Source organism: Hydra vulgaris, chromosome 14 (assembly GCF_038396675.1).
Source record: "Hydra vulgaris chromosome 14, alternate assembly HydraT2T_AEP".
In the NCBI taxonomy this organism is placed as follows: Eukaryota; Metazoa; Cnidaria; class Hydrozoa; order Anthoathecata; family Hydridae; genus Hydra; species Hydra vulgaris.
The window spans coordinates 23,888,212-23,905,000 of record NC_088933.1 but is presented as its reverse complement, the minus strand read 5'-3'; positions in this window follow the sequence as shown (position 1 = coordinate 23,905,000).

The following is a 16,789-nucleotide window of genomic DNA, read 5'->3' as shown; positions in this document are numbered from 1 at the left end:
TACTACGAAGTTGAAAAAAATTAGTTTATATTAAAAAATGATTTGTGTAGTGTTTCTTTGCAAACACCAAAATACTATATTTAAAATTTTTAAGTGCACTGAACTGCAATTACTTTTAATTTTTTCGGCTTAGTGACTTTTGTTAAAGACTTTTTGTCAACTTTGTGTCAAATTATCTGATTTCAACATATTCGATGTATAGGTTGATTTGGCGCTAAGTCATCCAATTGTTTACAATCGAATACTCTGACAAGAAAATTTGATGTGAGTTACATGTGTCATTAAATAACAGCCACAACCAATTTATGGGATGGCATAAATGCGTGGCTGTGGTGTTTATGCATATGTCCTACATGAGGCAATAATACTTACGCCGCTTAGGTATTACAAATACAATAACTATACACACTCATCCCATAATTTGGGTGTGGTTATCACATGTTGCAGGGATCAAATTTTCTTATCGGGATGTAAATATTTAAATATTAACAAAATTATAAATAAAATCCCATATGGATTCCAGAATCGACACCAACAGAGCTTGCAAGCCTTGATCATTAAAGTGTCCCAAAAAATGATGAAAATTTGAAAATCAAGAGACTATACCCTCCAAAATCAAGAGACTGCTCCCTCAAAACTATGTGATTTGGTCTATAATGATAGAATATATACATAATTTTAATCCAAAATTATTAACTTTGCTAGATGTGTAATTAGAAAATCAGAGAAATTTTTATCTATTTTACGGTTTTACGCTCATATTACGGAGACAATCTTCCTTTACTTACAAACTTACAAATTTATTTCGCAGAACTAAATAATGAAACACACACTATATATATATATATATATATATATATATATATATATATATATATATATATATATATATATATATATATATATATATATATATATATATATATATATATATATATATATATATATATATATATATATATATATATATATATATATATTGCCTCTGATCTTCTTTTGTAGATGCTTTCATGTAGTCTTGTATAAGCTTAATGTTTTTTTCAGCGTAGCCGTTAGTAGTTGAGAGATATTTAACAAATAAACAGAACTTACGAAAACTTTCAGTATTCTCCCAAGTTTTTACTCCAACTCAAATCCATTGTTCAACTTTGCTTTTTGAAACTCCAATAATTTCAAAAAGATACCTGATATCTGGTACCAATCAGAAGAGATAGTGTTGTTTCGGAATCAAGAGCTGGAATATTTGAGGATACTCAATCTGGATTGTAGAAGTAGGAAGTTTAATTAATTAACCATTTTGATTTTTCATTATCTCCAACGTCATGATCTCCAATTGCTAACATCACAAGCAGAGGAGTTAGGTACCAAGGGTGTCTTTTTATATTCTTTTATACTGTTAAAGACTGTCCTAACTGGTCATAGTATTGCTCTTGTATTTTAAGACTTGCTCTGAAAGCATCAAGGTCATTCTTGGGTGCTTTTGAAAACTGAGAGCTTTTTAAAAATCATGGTGCATAAAGGATGGCGGTAAAAACACTTCCTTTCTGTACCTTATTTTCCTCCTTTTCTGTCATTATTTAAGCAAACAATTTTTATCATTTCTAATGTAAGGAGGTAAAGTCCTTCTGCCATAAAACGTGCCTCATGAAAAGCGCCAGGTTGTTAGAATTTAAAGTTAGTTACATTACCACCAAGATAAAAAACAACAAGCTGGAAAAGGTTCCTATTATCACCTCTTGCAAAAGTATTTTTGAGCAGAGATTAAGAACAGAAAATAAAGGCATCTTTTGCAAGAGTGTACAACATTCAATCAACTTCTATCTTAAGTCATTTTTACATCATTATTTAAGGTGTTCAATTCTGTTCAAACTTCGTTCCATTTTTTTTTAACTTTAAATACAATGCTCTATGGGGACCTATTGTCTTTCATTCCAGAACTTCCGTGAAGTAAGACATATGCACCTCATATATGCGATGCGTGCATGAAAACCATATCCTTAAAAGGAGATCAAGTTTTATGCTCAGCAATTGAATTGCTCCTGCATATTTCCCCGTGATACTACTGGTTGTATCGCAGCAGCAAGCAAACAGTTGATTAACACACTCGTAATATTCTAACAATTTTATTAGCTTTATTGCCTGGCATGCTCCAGTACGATCTTTTAGTTGGATAATCCCAAGCAATATATCGTCGCAATCTGGGTCATCTGGAGAACTAACACTAACATTAAATCTGTCATAAACAGTAGATATTTTAAGATCTTCTGAAATTTCTTTAACTAGTTTAGTGTCAAAATGTAGAACTAGTCTTTTACCTCTTAGTAAATCAATTATTTGCTCTCTTCTCCCCTGTTGACTGAATTGCCTAAAACCGTTTTCTGTGAGCAGATGACCTAGGGATGTTTATCTCTTTAAAAATAACATTAGATTCAGAAAAAATGGCAGACATAATTGCGGTCTGAGGTTGTATTCCAATATCATACCTTGCTGCCACAATTGATTTTGATTCAATAAGCTCATCAGGAGTAAGTTCTAATAATTATTTTAGCCATTTTCTTTAATCTAAAAGCGTTTAATAAATATAGCTTTCATTTAAACTTGTTGTCGAGTTAATATGCCTCTGTTAATATTAAAGTTGTTCTGAAAATAAAGTAAATACTTGATTATAAATAAAAATTATTTTTAATAACGTAGTAGTTTATCATTTCTCTTTTTTTTCTTCGTAAGTTTTTCTTCAAATTCATCATCTGTTGAAGAGTCGGGTGTTTCAAATCCATCTAATTTTTTCATATATTTTGATATACAAATATCCTGGCTTCTTTGAGCACTATGAATCTCTTTTTGTTTTTCTATTGTTAGATATCTGAGTCTCCTCTTTTCAATTCTAGGACTGTAGCTGCATCATCTTTTTCCTCAATGAACATTTTCTTTTCCTTCATCTGGTCTTTAAAGAATTCTAGATCATTTTCAACTACTTCTAGATCTTATTAGTTTAATATTAAAAAGATTTTTTAATTTGAACTTAAATTCTTTTACTTGAATGTTATGTTTTGTATTATCTTTAAACTCAAGTGATTTCATGTTTAGCATTTTAGTGTGCTTTTTAATGAACTTCTTTAATGTGTCCCAGCCCAGATAGCACACATACGTTGATTAAACGTTAGAACAATGTTGCGCGTTGCGTTGGCCCAACATTGACCGCCAACGTTGTTTTTATAACATATCGGTTACAAATGCAACGTCACCAACAACCAAAAAACAACGTTGATCCAATGTTGTAGTTTGAGTCGGCATTGCGTAATAATTTACGTTGATTCAACATTGTATCTTATGTTGGCACAACGTTGTATTTAAAGTTGATTCTACGCATATATAATTGTATATATGTACTTATACATATATATTTCATCTAATTTAATGAATCAACATAGCTAATAATGTTTGGCATTGTTTGTCGTTTACACATAAACCGTTGCATCTGATTAAAGACTCATCACTCATGTTTGTTTTGCTTTGTGGCTTGATATTTTTTTATAGAAGAAAGAGGTTTTTGTATAAGAGAAAATATATTAGCAAAACATGTTTCCATAATCAATTGAAATATTTAGATGAAAAATAATTCTTATAAGTTATGCAAAATATATTTGTATATCTGCTTTTTCTCGATGCAAGCACAACGTTGATCCACTGTATATTATCCAACGTTATTCCAATATATATGAAGCAACATTGATCCAATGTATATGATCCAACGTAAATCCATACACATTGGATCAATGTAGGGTTGTACACATTTGGTCAACGTTGATCCCTATACATTGGATCAATGTTGGGTTTTGATTGGAAAATAACCAACTTTTACAATGTTTTTCCATACGTTGGACCAATATAATTTTCCTAACAATTTTTAATCACGCCGTTAATAAGGTTTTCATTATAATCAATATAAATACGATACAACTAACATTAGATCAACGTTGTATTTGCATCGGAGAAAATAGCCGACGTTAGCGTTGTATTTAAATACGTTGGCCCAACGTAAGTGCACTAGCTGGGTGAGTAAATAATATAAACAATTATTTTATCAATAACAGTTACAATTAAGTTAACAAAAACGAACTGAAAAAAATGTTCATTGTTTTAAAGGTTACTGATTTTAAACTTTCAATTGTCGACTAGATGAACCATAACATATAGGTATTTTCTTTTTCTACGAACCAAATCCCAAACATTTAGTCTTTTTTTTCTTTTCGGGAAACCCTATTGATCATTTCACAGAAAAATCAGCAAACTATTTGGCAAAAAAAAATCACATCGAAGATCTTTATTGACCTGTCAAAAGCATTTGATACGGTTGATCACAATATTCTACTTAAAATGGAAACATGGTGTAAAAAATCAATTTTAATAATAAACAATAGTTTTTTTTACAGATAGAAATAACATCTTATAACGATTAAAAGCTAGATGTGGTATATAAAAAGGTTCCGTGCATGATATTTCATGTGCATGATCTTACAAAAGTCTAAAATTTTTTTAAGTAATGTTTTCCGATGCTAAAATAAATTGACGTTGCTCATCATTTTACGTACAATAGCGGAAATCGCTAACATGCTTGATTTCTTTTTCTGCGTATCATTTGCTACTTCTAATTGTTTCACAAAATTTTATGCAGTGCGATAGTTTTGGAAAAACCCCAGCCATTCTTGATTATTTATTTGTTCTAATAAATCGAAAAGGTGCCAAGACCGTGGCGCAATTAATTTTGGTTTCCCAATTAAAAATATCTTTGGTCTTAGGGTGGAAAAAAAGTTTCTTTGCCATTATTATTCTGACAGTGAAGTCTGACAGTTTTTCATTAAATAAAAATAAAACAGCAAGCTCTTTGTTTAAATACCAAAGACGTTGAATAATCAACAAAATCATATCAGATGCAATACCTGAATCCTTTTCTTAATACCAGTCCATTCAAAAAAAACATTTGAAGTCACCGACTTGAGCAAATACGGAAATCCTTGAGCGGAAAAATTTCATCACATAAAAAAGACTAATAAACTTAGCAATGCGGTGGATCATAATTTGCTCATCATTGGACATGATAAAATTGCACCTGGTTTGTAAATTTTGTATGTTTTGTCCGCTGATAGTTTTTCCCCATGGTAGATAGTAATTAATTCAATTCAATTTCTGATTTGATGTCAGTAGGCCACTCAAAAAAAGTAATTAATATTAATTCTTGAATATTCGGCTTGGAAACGTTTAAAAATAGGTTCACCTGGACTCTTGCTATAACCTCGTAATGCGGTAAAAGCATGTTTGATGTGGGGCATGTTAAGATTACGGCAACATGCTAGCCAAAGCTTTTTAACTAAATTTCGATTAAAGTTGCTGCTCCTTTTTTATTGCTTGGGGAGTTGACTGTTTTATCAACGCATATACTAACAAGGTTATTTAAATTTTTCCAATCTTGCTTGAGTTGCTACTAAATCTTTAGGTGTTTTTATTGACGAAAATCTAAATTGGAATAAACTTATCGCCTATTTAAGTAGTAAAATATCTAAAAGTATCGGAATAATATACCGATCACGCCATTTATTGAAAAAGCCGCTACTCAAACAAATCTACTATAGCTTTGTTCAAAGTTATTTAAATTACGGTAATACAGCATGGGGTAGTACCTATAAAAGCAAACTAGAACCTCTCTATCGTAAACAGAAGCATGCTATACGAGTAATTAATTTTAAGAATAAAAACGAACACACAAAGCCTCTTTTTGAACAGATGTCTTTACTAACATTGTTTGAACTAAATATATATAATGTTCTAAGTCTTATGTATAATAGTAAAATGCAAAAAACTCCTTCAATTTTCTATAGTCTTTATAAACAAAAGCCCGAGTATAAATACCTGTTGCGCACTAATAGTACCCTTTTTGAGCCTTCATGCAAAACTAAGCTTGTGCAATTTAAAATTACTTATCGTGCTCCTCATATCTGGAATAAGTTTTTATTACTTAATCAAAATATTATTAACCTTGGAAACTTAAATGGCTTTAAAAAAACTATTAAAAAGAGTATTTTAAAGTACAAAAATTAACTTACTGATTTTTTCTAAATTTGTTCACTGCTAGCTTCTTATATAAACTCTTATTTTTTAATATACTTTAATATATATTTCAAACATTGCGTTAGCAATAAACGTGGTAATATTAAGAAAAAGTAACGATACATGTTTGTATAATTGTTATCTTACACTTTAATACAATTATAATGTAACAATTTAACGTAAAAATTTTGTAAATATTTTAATTTTTCTATATGTATATATATATATGTATGACAATGTAAAGCGGTTCTTGATGATAAGACCTTTTGGTCTTCTGCAAGTTTCCCGCGTTCTTCTTACAGTTCGTGTTATAGAGGTTTGTTTATTATTTATGTTTGCGATTTTTTTTTTTAAATATTTATATGTATACTCAATATTAACGAATCTTTATTATGTAATCACGAAAATGTATACTATGGAACAAAAAATACATAACAAAAAAAAAAAAAAAAAGTTTTACGCCTGCATCACATTGAATTTTACTTTTGAAACTTTAGTTAAAGGTAAACCAATAGTTTTCGGTCTGCAAACAAAAGTTAAGTTAATTTCTTTGAAAATAATAATAAAAAATATACATAGTATATAAATGAATACCCGTCATGAGATCCGCTTATATATATTGTTACACGTTCGTTATATTACACCACTGCACGTTCTTCATTGCGAGTTATGTCTAAATGCAAAGGCTATGAATCCTAGGGCAAAAAAGCCATTTTTAGTTTGTTTATCTCCCAGTCAGCTTTAATTGACAGAACTTTTTTCTGCCACGCAAATTGTCTTGACGATGCACAGTTGATACTGACATGGACATACCATTAAGTTTTTCTCCGCTTTTTCAGATGATAGTTGATTGAAATAGAAGCTGTTGGCGAACTGATAAACAAGATCGGTCTTCCACAGATGCTGTAACTTTTGAAAAAATCTTTGTTGATATTTTGAGGAACTTTGTTAAAAGCGTCTTCGTTTTCTTTGGAGGTAAAGGAGTAAACTCCGTATTTATTTGATCTTCTTATCACCACTATCAATTAATTCACTGGCTCTCGTTTTTTGATTTTTGGTTGACCTTCTTCGAAAATCCATGCTCAGTCTAGCTTCTTGGTGTTCTCAACATTTTGAAACACCTAGACTTATGCTATCTGGCAAGTGATATTTTCTGCTACGCAAGAAAATATTACTTGTATTTTGATCTTCATAAAATGCCCAATCTTACCATCAACTGCTTGTCGCGTTGGTTTGACATGGTTCTAAAAATATTTATAAAATTATTTATGTATTTTTATACATCAACCAAAAAAATAATACATAAACAAATAAAAATAACATAAATAATTTTAAATAAACATTAAAAAAAAATTAAAAGATCTTTTTCTAAGTTCTTCTAATATAAAAAAATTCAGTTAGAACCTTGTCAAAAATTAAAAGATCTTTTTCTAAGTTCTTCTAATATAAAAAAATTCAGTTAGAACCTTGTCAAATAAACGCGACGAACTGTTCATGTGCATTTACTACTGAAACGTCGCAAAGTTGTTCAAATTCATTACAAAATCTGACAATTTTTTCTTTTCTAGCTTTAACGTTTTGACTTGACTGCTCAATTATCTTTATTTTCACCTTTTTCTCCAATAATTTTGTAAGCAATTAAAGACAAGAGTTATCTGATTGAAACGATACTCCTTTCCCCAAACTTCCTTAAGCTCACCAAGAACAAGTTTAAAAACATCTCTTACAGAAGAGTTGCTTTTTTAAAAAAAAGTAAATGAGAGCATCTACCTAACACACGTTTTTTTGTTGGTAGGCGATTGAAGTTTCACAAGTTATTGGATTCAGGGTGACCAATTAATCAACCTTGGCAATTTTTTGGTTCATCATTATAATAAAATATTTGCCTATCAAATAAACTAGTTTTAAGATTATTTTAAAAATTTAATTTTTTCTAATTGATATCAACATCTAACTTTTTTTTTATGAGTTTATGAAATTTTATATAAGTACATATAGATGTTTATTTCGCCATGCAAACTATTTAATCACGCAACAACTTTTAGTGGTCAACCATGCTCAAAAATATATTTTGCATACGATGCACAGTGAACCTGATGTGAGCAAAACTCCACAAAACCAACTTGTATAGTAGAGTAATTTATTTTCTTAAATGTAATCTAGAGACCCCCAGAACTCTAAAGCTGATATAAATTTTTTCCTACTATAATTTTTAAACTCAGTATATCAATTTTACCACAAAAACTGCAATATTTTACCTTTTAAATATTGGTCACAATGAAAAAGCCATAGAAAAAAGAAATATAAGGCCAATAAGACAACTTTACAACATTTTAATTTCTAAACTTTCTAAATTTCTAATATCTATTAGTCCATATAAGTTTATATAAGCCCATTGACATCACATATTGAAAAATAAGAAATATGAAAATTTATTTTTTATCCATTCATTTTTTCAAAGTGATTTTCAATAAAACTCCTTTATATGCGCAACCTTTTTTTTTAACACTTACCTTTACACAAGCGGAAAAACACTAGGCTGCACATGTGATGAACTTTAAATTACACTCTCACATAAATTTAAAGCAAAATTTTTTGAGCTCAACTGAGCGAAGTAAGGGGCTAGGCTTTTTGTTATAAATGGTATCCAATCACACATTTTGCCTTAAAAAACTGAAGAAGATGCATAAAAAAAGGTTTTAGATTTTTAATCATTTAAATCCTGCTAAAACCTACTTTAAATAATACTTTTAATGTTGTTGTTGAAAGTTATGGAACATTCTATGACGACTATGTGACTTTCGTTTAATAGTATTTTTATTAGTAATTATTTTTGTTATGCTTAAGCGGTTTTTTACTGTACGTTGTTGTGGATAATTGTATTGTGTTAAATTTATGTGAATATGTAAAACAAGATGATTTAGGGAAAATGCAATGTATTATTTGTATTTATATATGCAAAGAGTTTTTATTTATTAAAAAGAAGAGTTTAATTTAGTGAATAAAATTGTGTTGAAAGCGAGAAAACTGCATTATCTAGTTGTTTTTTTTTAATGTCGTCAAAATAACTTTTCTAAAATGTCGTTTTCACTTAAAAAATTGTACTTTAAATGAATCAAATGTATTATTTGTGAAAAATAATCATTTCATACATTCTAATGTTAATGTTCTGCACTGAAACAACAAAGAGCACTACACAACGAAATTCTTCAGGACCCAGACAAACTGTGATCTTATGATGAAAATGCTTTGGAGCTACGATAATAAAGTGTCCAGAATGAGGAAGATTCAGTGAAAAATCAAAAAACTCCAATCAACCTGATGAAACTACCCAGAAGGTATTGGACGTCCAAAGACGACCGACGGTCGTTGAATAGACATCCAGACGTCCATTGGACGTCTGTTAAATGTCTTAGGACGTCCAATGCCCACTGGGTAAGAAGCTCTTGATCTACTAACGTATGACGTATGTCATCACCTAAATTCTTATTTATAAATACAAGTTTTATGTTAACAAAATTCAATTTTATTGTGCGTTATATGTTTAGATTCTCAATGTCAAAAAAAAATTAAGTACATAAAACAAATAAAAATAAAGAAAAAACCGCTTTGACAACCCATGACCACATCTAAAATGACTACCTGTGCAATCACAACCTTTCCTGAAGACCAAATATGTCCAGATTTAAATTCCCCGATTTCTATTACCTATATTTAGACATACAACATGTTCCATATAATTTAAGAACTATCGAGACATCCAATGACCACCCTTGACAACCCCTAAAATGATTTGTGGTGTAGTCATAACCACTCTAAACTTAAAATGGAGTCCGAAAATGAATTCCTTGGCCCCAAAAATCCCTATAAATGTATATTATATATTTATATTTAATATAGTTTTGCCATTTTTAGACAATTCTGGGCTACTGTGCAATGCAACAACTTCCTTCAAGGCATTAAGTCTATAGGAACAATTTTTTGTTAAAAAATATAATATATAAAATAAAACTTTATATTACGGCGACCTCTAGACATAAATCAATTTTTTATGAAAATTTGGCCGAATGTTTATCTGATAACCTCTATTATATACACCAAGTAACATGACATTAAATTAATTATTTTTAAGCAATCAAAGTTTAAAGTTGATAAAAGCGTGAAAAACATTGTTTTTTTAAGATGGTGACCTCTAAATAACATTTTAAAGTTGTGTTTTCTGCCCATTATTTACCCTGTTATGCAAAGAACGAGACCATTTTCAAAAAAATGCCGAGAATGAAACACCCTAGTAGTGCATCCATCAAACCTGAAGCTTTAGTTAGTAGATATCTACAAAAAAATATCTACTTTTTTCTATAAAACTGGCATGGTGGACTGCTCCGCTAAATACGAAAATTGTACTTTTCTTCAGAAAGCACCATACGTGTGAGCTCTTTCAGCTCAACTACTTGTACCCACCAGTTTTTTTGAAAAATTAAATCAAAAGTATATAGGTATAGTAAATAAATATAAGTTTTTTTTTTTGTCTAATAAAGAAAAATAGAACCAAACAAGAAAAATCACAATAGAATGAATTACTACATATTACATACTACATAAGTAACTATATACCCAGATATCTAATTACTGAGCAAACTTTTTCAGAGACTTACTGCTGCTAATGTTTCTGCAGAATTTGATACTTTCATGCTTTTAATTATAATGGAAAGTTTTTTCTGGAATACTGAATCTTCTTAAAATACTTTTTTTATGGGAAATGTCAAAAAAGTTTCAGCTAAAATTAGTAAAAAGGAAAACAAAAAATAAAAAATACTGTTTTCCAAAAAATGTTATAAAATTATATAAAACCCTATCTAAATATCTGCATCAAGATTATTTCATCATCATCATCATCATCATCATCATCATCATCATCATCATCATCATCATCATCATCATCATCATCATCATCATCATCATCATCATCATCATCATCATCATCATCATCATCATCATCATCATCGTCATCATCATTATCATTGTTATTGTTCCATGCCAATTTTAAAGTTTTGGCGGCCGTGGTGCAGTGGTTAGAGCGCTTGCTCAAGAATCAAAAGAACCCGGTTAAGGAAGAAGGAGTGATCTTCCTATTTAAAATGCTCTTCCGCGGTGCTCTGTGACAAGACCGTCAGGTCTTGTCACAGAGCACCGCGGAAAAGCATTTTAAATAGTAAATACACAGTTCAACTTTTTTGTTCAGAGTTGTTTCTGGTTGTATCAAATGTAACAGCATTCTGGCTGACTACACGGGTTTCAAAGTGGAGGGAGAAAAATGTCAGTTTTTTAAAAAAGTTCTTAATATCTAGAAACTTCTAAAAAAAAAAAAAATCTGATTTTCACCAGTTCCTGAAGAAACTGCTCGAACATCTAGCAAGTGAGACAACTTGGTAAATTAACTTATTTTATGATATCTTTGAGTTTTAATAATATTTTTTTCTTGGATATTTACTTTGCATATCTTTGTTTTAATGGTTTTAAAGGAATATAAATACCTGATGGTTATAGTATAAGGTATTTATAAAGCAATATTATAAATTTATTGATATAATTATTGATGTAATTATTTTACTATATCCAATGTAGTCAGACAAATCAATTCAGAATACAGTAAGTGCAGCTGCATTTTCAATGCTGTTGCACTAATAAATTCAAAATGTGTTTTAAACTTTTTATTGCAGTTTGCAGTAAAAAGTTTCAAAAAATAAATAGTTCAGAGGCAGATCTAATATTTGGTTGTGGTTCAAAACATATTGCTCAAAATGCACATAGTGACTCAAAACAAAGAAAGATGATTACAAGAGACTATTAATCTTATGTGATTTTAAAGAAATAAATTACTTATTTTATTTCTTCACTTTTCGTCAAATAAGTCAAAATGAAATAAAATAAAATGCTACCATTTTTATCCTGAAATTTTAAGTAGGATTCATAGAAGTGTTTATTTCTGAAAAAATGAGCATTCAATCTTGTTTATATTTCTCACTATACTACGCTGTAGTCATACAAAATGTTGTAACTCGTAAAATAGTGAAAGAAAGGTGAATGAAAATTTGGATGTACAAATGTGAACGGATATAACTTGTAAAAGTATATGATAGAACTTGCTTTTTGAGATAAGCCTAAAAGTTTATTTAACCAGAAGTTGTTATACAAGTACAACACATTTTTAAAAAAAGCCATACATATATTAAACATTGCACCTGGAGAAAGCTTTCTTTTTTTTTTTATTATTTTTTTTTATTGATGAAATTAGTATGATTTTTGACCAAGCACTTATTTTTTAATTATAAACGTTCCACTGTCGTAAGACTGGCTTAACTTACACGACTGATTTAAATCAATTTTAGTGTAGTTTAGAATACCATGATAAAATTTTTTCATACTACTATTTGATTGAAGGCTTGACAGTGCTTTTAAAGAAAATTTATTTTCTTGTGTCGAGTGTAAAAATTTTTGATTTCGTTTTCATTAATAGTATTCTTTTTTTTGTAAAAAATATAGTAAAATAGTGAAGAGGATAAAGCCTAAGTCCTAGACTTAACGCGACCACTCCAACTTTTGTTGTGTAAATGTCGTGTAATGTCATAACTTTATTTTTATTTTTTATGCTGATTTTTCTTTTTAAATTCTTAACAAATCATGTTACTTAAATACTTTGTGGCAATAAAAATGAAATATACCATATATATGTATAAAGGATTGGATTTTGATTCATTATATTTTCTTTTTTTAAATTTAATAACGTGAAAAATTATTTGGACATTGTCCCGTGTAGTGCAAAGAGACTTTCACTTTAAAACTCCGCTATAAAACTCCCCTTAATTTATGTAAAATAAACAACAAACAACGTGGAATGGCTGCAAAACTCTTGATTCAATCATTTTTTGTATTAGCTTTAGTAAGCAAATAATTTTTTCCCACTAAAATAAATTATTTCCTGAGCTTAAGTTGACTTTTTTTACTCTTGTCAACTATTCATCACTTTTTTTAATTACTTAGGTTTTGTTTCTAAAAAACAAGTCATTGATTAGAATTTATTCAGTTATTATAAATTTGTTATGATTTAAATTTTTTTAACTAATATTATAAGTATTAACTAAAATAATGATATTAAACTAAGATATATTAACTTATACATTATTATTAATATATTATATAAGTTAATTTAAGTTAACTAATAATGTTAATCAAACTATTTTAAATATTTTAAAATTATAAATATAAATATAACCAAATAAATTAAAACATAATGCATGTTTTGTAACATATAACAACAAATTATATGTTTTGCAAAGGAAAAACAAGTTATTTTTTGATTTAAGTGTAATTAAAAAAATACTCCATCTTTTCCGAATTAAATGTTCAAAATTTATTTTCAATAATTCTTTACGTTGAATGCAATCGGAACCGTATTTCGGAACAGAGGGAGTAGGTAAATTATTTAGATTCAAACAAAGACTCTTACGCGCGGTCGCGTGTTCACTAAATCCTTAATTACTTTTTTTGTGTTATTTAATACAGTAGGTTTTTTTTTTAATTTGCCTAAAACTTAACGATGCATTCAAACTATGCATTTTTGTTTTAACGTTAAATATGTATCCAAACAAAATTTTAAATAATAAACGCTTCTCCAAGTAATTAAATTTTTGACTTTTTAATATCGAGTTGAACAACCTTAAGCTTTTATGAATTTAACAGGTTTAACTATATTTTTTATTTCATCTGGATTCATTTGAGCTTAAATTTCTTGGAGCATGATCGAGTAATACAATCCGCTTCTAGTTAAAAAATTCTTTTGCTTTCTTTGACGTATACTGTCAAAGAAATATTATGCTTAGAGTCGTTGTCGCGTTGGAAGATAAATTATTTTCCCAATCTCAACTTTTTAACTTGATTGCATTGTATTCATTCAACTAATTTTTTTGTCTTACCTTAATTGATTTGAGCCCAAGTTTCTCGGAGCATGATCTTTAGCTCTTCTTTTCTTTTTAGAAATTGTGTAGCACTTTTTTTATAGTCCAACAGGAATTTGAATTGGATTTAGATCTGTACTTTGAGCCGAGCATTCAAGTAACTCAACCTGCTTCTGGATAAAAAAAAAACTTTTTTGCTTTCTTTGACGTATGCTTAGAGTCGTTGCCATGTTGGTTGATCAAAAGTGTTCCCAATTGCAAATTTGCAGTTGAGGCCAGAAGAATTTTATTGAGAACGTTGACATAAACCTTAGAGTAAAAAATTCCATCAATAAACCAATTTTTCTGTTTCATTACAAGTTATCATTTCCCAGACCATAACATTGCCTCTACCAAATTTTATTGTTCCTTAAATGCAACTGAGTGTTAATGTTAAACCTTTTTTTCTCAATACTTTTTGACCTCCATCTGACTTCACGAGATTAGCTTTGGCTCTTCAGTCCACAAACTTTTTTCTAGAATAATACCGGCATAATTACGTATTTTTTAGCAAATGCAAGTCTTTAGTCTTGATAGGTTTTTAGGAATGAATGGTTTCTTGCGTGGAGCTTTAAATCAGTTTCGAATATTCCATGCACTCAATTGTATTCAAAAAATTTTTCAAGAAGGTTTAACACTTTTGGTGCTGATAAAAATTATTAAAAACCTTTTTTTTTATAACCACTGTTGAATTTTTGTTTACAAATAACGTGTTCGGATAATTATTTTTCGTTGAGGTTTTAACACTCCTAAGGGAGTCGTTAAATTTTAACAACTTAAGTTAACTAACGTAGTTTTTTTCAGCCATTTAAAATCAAAATTAAATTTGCTTTCAGAATAATTATAATAGCCAGTGACGGATCCAGGAGAATGAGGGAATGCATCCCCCCCTCCCTAGAATCTGAAAGCCCTAAAATGTCTTAGAAATGGAAGACCTTTTTTTTTAGGAGACGTAAATGTGGTACAAAATAAAAAAATATTTCTAAATATTTTTCTATTTTGAATGCCTACTTAAAATGCTATAAACAATGCAAAGATTATTATTTAACTATTGTTATCAAATAGATTTTTTGAAAATAATTCTGATTTTAAGATTATTGACATTCGGTGATATATTATCGTTGGACGAGGACAATATAAAAGGTTTACAAAAATCTCATCAAGAACGAGTTTTTTTAAGACAAATAATATTTGTGGTGAGATTTTGAGTTAGATCGTGTTGTAATGACATCTTTCTATTTACGTTTGACTTTTTTTCAAGTTAGTGCTGGCGCTTTGTAGTTGAGTTTTCATTATGTAAGCTTTAACAACAGTTTCCATCATCTTTGCACCATATTTTAGTGTGTTTTTTTCTTATTGCAAGTAAAAAATGCAGAACAAAAATTCAAATGAAATAAGATACATATTTACATATCGGTAAAACATTGTTCTCGAAATTCAAAGTCAAATGTAAGATCGCCATGACATGTTTATATCGCCTGTTAGTTAAAGTTAGAAACTCAATTTGAACTTTGAGATTTTTAATTTTAATAGATACAATAGCAAATTTTTAAAAAACTTGTTAATGTATAAATGGGGTATTTTTCTTTATATATTGTTTTTCTTTGTTTCTTTAAAAACAAAATCAAAGTTTATACATTTATTATTTGTTTAAAAAAAAATTGAGGTTTATAATATATATTTGGTATTTACTTTATTAAGTAAGTGCGCACTTTATAAAATATTTTTAGTACTTACTTAAGCATAGTAATTCATAAAACAATAGAGGAAATGGTCATGCTGGAATATAAATAAACCGCAACAATAAGTTACGAAATATAAACAAAGTAAAATAACATTGATAACTTATTATATTTTTTAAACTATAAGTGATAATTATCTTTTGTATGTATGTATGTATGTATGTATGTATGTATGTATGTATGTATGTATGTATGTATGTATGTATGTATGTATGTATGTATGTATGTATGTATGTATGTATGTATGTATGTATGTATGTATGTATGTATGTATGTATGAATGTATGCGTGTACGTATGTATGTATGTACGTGTGTATGTTTGTATGTTTGTATGTTTGTATGTATAAATCCATATACAAAAGTCTCCATTTATAAAATTGCAGTTAAAAGAATAATAAAAACTCCCAAAAGGGTCAAATACCCTTTTTAAGTATTATAGTTTATGGATGCTTAATAAATCAAGAAAACTTTGTTGATTAAATATATCAACTTTATTTACCAATCAACTACAAGTATTATTTTGATGACATTTGTCAGATTTGTGTGTGTGTTTTTTTTTATTTTTAAAAAAATGACATGTATTTTTAACTCTAATATTTGATGAGGAGTGTGGGATAATAAATGCATAATTTAAGTAAATATTATATCATATATTTAATTTAAGTAAATATTGCGTAGAATGAAATATTTTAGCTATGATGTTTGAATAAAAATAACATTTAATATACAACTGAATATCTTTGTAGTCATTTAAAATCAGCCTATAGAACTAAAGAAATATTTATATAAAAAAATCTTTTAAACTTTTTATGTCGAAAAAAATTTTCTTATGGTTTTTTATGGAAAAATCCCGGTATATTAAATTGTATTTAGTTGCGTAACGCAATGAGGCCTTATTCGTTTTAAAACGCTCGAAAATAAATTTTTTTAATAAAAAAAAACAAAAG